At 34.1% G+C, this 8,334-nt stretch overlaps 1 pseudogene; it reads left to right on the top strand.

The window, feature by feature from the left end:
- Positions 1-2,155: 2,155 nt before the first annotated feature.
- LOC119626211 (large ribosomal subunit protein uL1 pseudogene) lies at positions 2,156-2,826 on the top strand (annotated as a pseudogene).
- Positions 2,827-8,334: the final 5,508 nt, after the last annotated feature.

Here is an 8,334-nt window from a genome sequence, read left to right as displayed (position 1 = left end):
AAAGAATCTGAATTAAAAGGTCTGTTGGCACAGGACGTATTTCCACTAATAATTTTGAAAACTATATTAATACTCCTCTGATGCTATCTTTTTTCTTCACAAAAGAACCCATTTTTCTTTTCACTTGCCTCTCGGGGCGGGGGGGTGGAGTTTACCACTGAAAAGTGGTTTCTTCGCCAGGGTGTAATAAACTTAACACAAAGGAGAAGAAAAGGGAACTATTGGCTGGGTTTTGAATTTATGCTCACACTTAACACTCTGTAGTATTTAAAATAGCTTCATTTAAAATATCACCTTTTAAAAATATTATTTTATAATTATATATTTATAATCTTATTTTTATTAAAATAAACAAGTTTAGCAACTAAGATCCATTAAAATCATCTTGGACTCAGCTACAACTCTCAACATTTCTCATATGTTGAGAAAATAAGTGAAAATAAAACTAACCAAAAAAGTAGCACTGCACAGGCAACAAAAATGAATGGGATTACATCGAACTAAAAAGCTTCTGCACAGCAAAGGAAACCATCAACAGAGTGAACAGACAACTTACAGAATGGGGAAAAACAAGTTTGCAAACCACATATTTGGTAAGAAGCTGACATCCAAAATACAAAAGTAACTCAGACAACTCAATAGCAAGAAAACAACCCAATTAAACATGGGCAAAGGACCTAAATGGACATTTCTCAAAATAAAACATAAAAATGGCCAACAGGTATATGAAAAATGCATAACATCACTGATCAGCAGGGAAGTACAAATTAAAAGCACAGTGAGATACCTCCTTATACCTGTTAGAATGGCAATTGTCTAAAAGATGAAAAGTGTTGGACAGGAAGTAAAGGGAACTCTTTCACACTATTGACAGGAATGTAATTTGGTACAGTTATTAAGGAGAACAGTATGGACATTCCCCAAAAAATTAATACTATATCTGCCATATGATCCAGTAATTCCATTTCTGAGTATATATTCAAAATAAATGAAATCAGTATGTTAGGATACCTTCACTCTCATGTTTATTGCAGCATTATTCACAATAGCCGAGATATAGAAGATATACAAACAACCTAAGTGTCCATCAACAGATGAATGGATAAAGAAAATGTGGTATACACACACAATGGAATATTATTCAGCATTAAAAAAGAAGGAAATCCTGTAGGTGAGTTAGCCAAGTACAAAAGACAAATATCATATGATCTCTTCACATATGGAATCTAAAAACTTGAACTCATAGAAACAGATATTACAGTGGTGGTTACCAAAATCTGGAAGGTGGGAAATTGGGGAGTTGTTAGTTAAAAGGTAAAAAATTTCGTTTAGGAGAAATAAGGTCAAGTTATCTACTGTACAATATAGTGACTACAGTAAATAACAAATTATTCTATTTTGAAAATCACTAAGAGAGTAGATTTTAAGTATTCTCACCACAAAAGATGATAAGTATGTAAGTAATGCATGTGTTAATTAGCTGGATTGAACTATTCCACAATGCACACATATTTCAAAGCATCATATTGTACATGATAAATATATGCAATTTTTATTTGTCATTTTTTTTAAAGTAGCAACATTAAAGAAAGTGAGAGGAAAAGGCCGCATATTTTAATATTACCTATTTAGGAATAAAAATTTTCCTTACAACTACAACAAATTTCACCAGCAGTATCTTCAAAGACGTTTGTTAAGTAGCTCATATATTATTTGAAACTGTCCTTTTCTTCTTAGTCCTTGCTACAGAAAATTTCCCCTGTACTATCTAACCTAGTGAAATAGTTATGCCTTAGTAGGCATAAATAAGCTAACATATGTATGTTTGTGTTTCAGTAGGGATTAATAAACTAAACTGATTCATTCTCTCTGTAAGGTAGAAATTCTTTCTTAGAAACAATTGGTTAAGGAAATATTTGATTAATTTGGCACAGGTAATTCCAGACAAACAAGAAAATAATCTTATATGTTCTTGCGAACAGATAGTGATAGTTGCAAGATATGAATTAAGTAAATTTTAACAAGCAGTATAATTATTTCTGTTAGATAATCCTTAATCTCATCTATGAAATGGAAAGGAAAGAAATACCTTCCAATAACAAGAAGAGTGAGAGAGTAAGAGGTATAAAAACTTGAGATGTGTCTCTTTTCTGGTTAGCTCAGTGCGAGAAGCCATGAGCAGCAAAGTCTCTTGCCACAGTGTGTACAAGGTGATGCAGGACGTCCTGCAAGGGAACCAGCCCAAGGACCCCAAGTCTGGAAAGAGTGGAGTTGCAAATTAGTTTGAGGAACTGTGACCCCCAGAAAGACAAGCGCCTCTCGGGCACCGTCAGGCTTAAGTCCACTCCCCGCCCCAAGTTATCCGTGTGTGTCCTGGGGGACCAGTAACACTGTGACGAGGCCAAGGCCGTGGATATCCCCCACATGGACATAGAGGCGCTGAACAAACTCAACAAAAATAAGAAACTGGTCAAGAAGCTAGCCAAGAAGTGTAATGCATTTTTGGCTTTAGAGTCTCTGATCAAGCAGATCCCACAAATCCTGGGTCCAGGCCTAAATAAGTCAGGAAAGTTCCCTTCCCTGCTCACACACAACGAAAACATGGCGGCCAAAGTGGATGAGGTGAAGTCCACCAGCAAGTTCCAAATGAAGAAGGTGTTATGTCTGGCTGTGGCTGTTGGCCACGTGAAAATGACAGACGATGAGCTTGTGTAGAACATTCACCTGGTTGTCAACTTCTTCGTGTCATTGCTCAAGAAAAACTGGCAGAATGTCCGGGCCTTATATATCGAGAGCACCACGGGCAAGCCTCAGCACCTATATTAAGGCACATTTGAATAAATTCTACTGCTACCAAAAAAAATTGTGATGCCTTTCAGCAAAATAATTTTAGCACCTGTGTCATCTCTGGCATTTTTCAACATACTAGCCACTGAGGTAAATTGGAGAGTAGGGTGTGATAGAAGGAAGAACAACTTAAATATTTCTAAATTTTAATTATTCTGATTTAAAAGATTACAAAGTTGAAATAGGTCAAAATTAAAACTCTGGGGAAGAGTTCCCTTTTTTTCCATGTATGGGAAATGAAACAGCATCAGGTAAAATGGGGTTTACTATGTTTGCAAACTTTATTAGAAATTAGCTGTTTCTAGGGAGCTGAAACATTTCAACCAGTGCCAGGAGAGAAGGCAGGAACCTTTGTATTTCGAAAGAATAATGAAACTAAAGAGTTGCAGCCAAATTTTGAAGGGGAATCCAAATGCTGTTTGGGGAAAAGATGACTAAATGAATTACCAGCGGCTGTTTGTCACCTCCCAAAGCTCTGTTGCAGAAAGACTTTACTGAATAGCTTTTATAATCTTTTTTTCTTATCCTTTTCTTTCAAATCAAGTCAAGCAGAATATAGTTAAAGGCTTAATTTTCACTGAAATGTTCCGTGTGAAATTAGACCTTCTGAATCCAACTTTTCCCAGCAGCCTTTTTTTTTTTAAGCAGTAAGTAATCAGTGTTTAATTACTTGACTTTTACATGGTACAACCTTTGAGACCTTGCTGACTTAGTGAGACTTCAAGGTGTATTGTTCAGAATGTTCAAAGACCCTGTATGTCCTGTTAGCATTAACAATAGTAAGATTAGAAATGGAGAAAGTGGACTGTAACATGCTCTTTGGATACACCATTGCACACATGATAAAAGCCTCAGATTACTTAACTTTTGATGTTACCAGGCACAAGGTAGAAAAGGAAACATAATTCTGTGCTTATGTTTTTACTTATGATTTCAGTTTTGTTACTAATGATTGGAGCTTGAGGCCTTCAGATGAAAGATATGTCTTTGTGACTATAAAACAGAAAATGAAGGCAAGAGTTGGCAGAATTTTTTATTCTATGAGAACAGACAAATATATAATTCAGAACCATAATATGTGCTTTAGTGATTATTTATGAGCTCTATATATGTTAAGTGTATTCCCTCTTTTAAGGTTTTGCAGATGGAGTCTGTAAGTGAGAGACTTTATGCTAACTCAGACTTTAGTATGAGTAAATTAAAACTCATACTACTTTAAAATTGTTTTACAGACTCGATCTATGTAAAAATTATCATATTAATACAGTTTATTTCTTAATTATTAATCAAATGTTAAGACACCAAATACATTAATATAAGGAAGAAAATTATAGAGTGCTCCATTTATACCAGTAATAAATTAAAGACATCTGTGTGATACATGGAAAAAATTAATCCAATGACCTTGTGTCGTTTTAAACATACGCCATTTCTACCCTACCTACACCAAAAAAATTGTAAAAGAATTTGAGATTCATTTCTGTTTAGTTTGCTTGCTTGTGCTGCTGCGACAAAACACCACAAACTAGGTCATTTATAAATAATAGAAATTTATTTCTCAGTTTTAGAAACTGGGAAGTCCAAGATCAAGGCACCAGCAGGTTGGTGTCTGGAGAAGACCTGTTCCTCATAGATGGCACAGTCTAGGTGTCATGACGTGGCAGAAGAGAACAAACTCACTTCCTTAAGATCGTTTATAAGAGCCCTAATCCCATCCATGAGGGCTCTTCTCTCCTCTTAATCACTTCTTAAAACCTTTTTATGCCTAGTGTTCCATTATTGGAATGCTAAGCATGTGGGAGTTATTTATATCGTACTGCTCAAGGTCATCACTAAGGTCTGATTACAAAAATTCAAAAAATTGCAACCTCAGGCATAAATGGGTTAAAGACCCCCACCTCTAAATACTATCACATGGGCAATTAAGTTGCAACATATGAATTTTGGGGAAAGCATTCAGATCACTCCAATTGCCCACAAGCACAAATACATATATAATAAAAAATCAAAGAGAAATTTAAATTAAAAATTCTCAGAAATAATGACTGTCTTGGCAAAGGCTTGCAAATATGGAGTTATTGGTCCCTTATTTTGATCTTTCATGTTTGATTATTATTTGTGATAAGTTACAATCTCTTTCTGGTGTTTGCTTTTTCAAAAAAATTTTTAGCTTCTAGGAGAAGATGGTAGTAGCCCATCCTACCATAGCGACTAACTGCATTCATAGTAAGTAGACAGCGTTGCTTCTTTTTTTTTTTTTAAGATAAACTGATAATTTTCTTCTTATTCCTCATCTATACCAACAAAGAGAACTAATGTACATTAGATATATTTGGGTGTTGTCATAATTTTATTCCATTTTGCATTCTTATATTTTCTGATTTTTTGCAATAATTATGTATTTCCTTATCATCAGAAAAAGCAATAAACGTGGTTCATATAAATAATTTTAAACTTTTTTAAAAAGTTTTTTATTATACTTTAAGTTCTAGGGTACATGTACACAACGTGCAGGTTTGTTACATATGTATACATGTGCCATGTTGGTGTGCTGCACCCGTTAACACGTCATTTACATTAGGTATATCTCCTAATGCTATCCCTCCCTGCTCCCCCCACCACACGACAGGCCCTAGTGTGTGATGTTCCCCTTCCTTTGTAAAACTATTTAAAAAGGAACAATCCAGAGAAAATACATTTGTTTTCACCTAGAATTAGGTTAATTGATGTGAATTGAGAAACTTTGAAAGAAAAAAGTGCAAATCAACTAAAAATGAAGATTTGGCCATGCATATTCCTTTTTTAGTGTGCTTTTTATAGCACAACCATTGATACAATGATAGCCACTTCCATAGAGTTGCCATGAGGTTCAAATGAGATAGAATGAATGCACCTAGCACTGAAATTGATGGGCTTCAGCATCTGAAAGGGGGAACAGGAGGAGAAGGAAGAGAAGATGGAGGTGAAGACAGAGACAGAGCCAGAGACTGTGAAGGAGACAAAGACGAAGACACAGGCCCAGACCACCTAGACCAACCCTAAACTGTACTGCATTACATATTGCTGCTTTTCTTTCCCCTTGCAGCTGTAAGTTATCTATCTGAATGATATGTGCAATTTTGAATGTTCTTTACTATTTATATATACTACTGCTACTATTTATAGCTGTCTCTGCCAGTTTAGGCGTTTTTCACAAAGAGAATCTCATTTAATCATTACAGGTGCCATGTGAGATGGACACTTTCTCCATTTTTAAGAAGAAGCTGAGATTCACAGAGCTTAACTAATTTGCCAAAATTCACACAAAACTAGAAGAGATTCAGATAATTTAAGCTCCAGTCTCTTTGTTTACATAGGACTTTTAAAATCTTAAGACAATTTCTATTTTTCCTTTAAAATCTATCTTTTTGTTGTTCTCAGGGCTAAAGTAAAAAATTTAAACACATATATATGAGGAAGTAATATGAACAGCAGCAAAAATCTTCATCTGAAACTGATGTTAGAGAAACTGAAAAGTTACAGAAACTTTTTTTCAGGACACAGTACAAATGACTGCATAATGGGGCAATGAATTTCTTTTGTAGTGATTTCAACTAAAATGAACAATTTTATTTTAGCCATACTCACTTCAAATATGGAAATTCTGGCCCCACTAAAACAATTCTTTCAATTCTTTTAAGAAGGACACTCTAGATTATTTCATTGTTATTGATTTTGAAATGTAAATAAAATCAGGACAATAATGAGCAAAGCAATCTCCACTTTTTGTTCAGAATTTGTTAGTTTTATTAAATTTATATCAGATATATTCTTTTTACATGACATTGGAAAAAATATTTCTTCTTTTCTGCACCCTTTTTTTGTACCCAAAAGAACCATTTTGGCTGCCTAGTTTATCTGTACTTGATGAATAAAAGAGAAAAAAAAAACTAATTTGTTGTTTAACAAAGGTAGTAAAGCATCATTTTGCCAGTAGAACTTTTTAAATTTATTGAACAATTCTTCCATACTTTATAAATTATTTTTATTGAATTGTAGCTACATTTAAGTTAATTTAAACCATTTTCTCAATAAAAATGTAATGTTTATATTTTTCTATTACTTCCAATTGTTTTGTATCAATTTGATAATTGATTATCATCAAATTTGGCAAATTGTCATTTTATCTGGCAATTTTCTGAAAAAAAAACTCATGTTTTTTTCCTTTTTTAAACAAACAAATGCAACTGGTTTACTTTAGTTTGAAGCTTGACCTAACTTGGAAATAAACAACTGGCCTAATCATGTATACAGTGGAGATATTTAATGAAAACCATATAAAGTCTTCCTTGATGGACTATGACATAGAAACACTCAGCTGTGTTCTTGTGCTCATGTCAGAAGTCACTGAGGCGACAGCACTTTATATTAACCATCCGCCTAACACTAGTCAATCCTTACGTCACAATCCAAGTTGGTGATAGAGGTTGTGCAACAGGGGAAGTAAATTAAAACGTTCAAAATCTCTCCTTAGGTTGCATTTCCTTTTTAAGAATAGTTGGATTTTGACTGCTACCTGTTGTTTTTGTTTTTCTGCAGGGTCTAAGAATTTCCCCTGGGGTTGGAGAGAGAGTGGTTGGGGGAAAGCAAGGGAGGGTATATATTTACATTATGAACAAAAATGAAGACAGATACTCTTTTCTTTCTAAACTACAATAGAGAAATACATATATATCAATGACTTGGAGTGCCCTACCTGAATGACCAGAAACAAAAGTTACCTGTACCTTTGGGCTGTCAGGCTGTGCTAAACTATAAAGGGTTTCTGTTCAAAGATGATTTAATGCTGTTAACAGGGAAAGAAGGCAGCAGGGCATATCCTTTGGAGACTAATATTCTTCATATCTGAAATGCAGTTTTGGTTAAGGTCTCCAAAAGAGACTTTTAGAGATTGGGAACCTGCATGTTTTTGCAATGGAATTTGACAAGCGTGGCATTTCTTACATAGCAGGCATGCCAGGTAACATCTGTCAGAGAATCTTAGTTGCTTGTGGTATTTGCTAAATTGTAAGTTATTTGATATACATAATTGTTTCTAAATTTTAAGTTGATATATATTTTAAAGTATAAGTTGTGTGTGTGTGTGTGTGTGTGTGTGTGTTGGAGAGAAGGAGATTGACTTATAAATTGAACGCTTAGAAAATAGAAAGCAGTAAGACCTTTCTCTTTTTTCCCAAAGCAGATTTTTAAAGTTAATTGAAATATTCTTAAATCCTCACAATGTTACCAATAAATTCTGAGTATATGTCACATAAATGAGAGTTTCTTTCTCCTCAGGATGAATTTCCAAAAAAAAAATGTTTTTTGGTATATACTATTTTGAGTTTCCTAATTTGCTTCCCACTGGATAATTTATAAATTTGAACCCAGAGCTGCTCAGTTTTAATAGAAACTATTAACATTTGTCTTAGTCTAGAAATAATATTATTAAAATTTACGTGTAATATA

This window comes from Chlorocebus sabaeus, chromosome 20, assembly GCF_047675955.1.
Source record: "Chlorocebus sabaeus isolate Y175 chromosome 20, mChlSab1.0.hap1, whole genome shotgun sequence".
NCBI lineage: Eukaryota > Metazoa > Chordata > Mammalia > Primates > Cercopithecidae > Chlorocebus > Chlorocebus sabaeus.
Note: the sequence above shows the minus strand (reverse complement) of the source record. Positions and strands in the feature narration are given on the sequence as shown.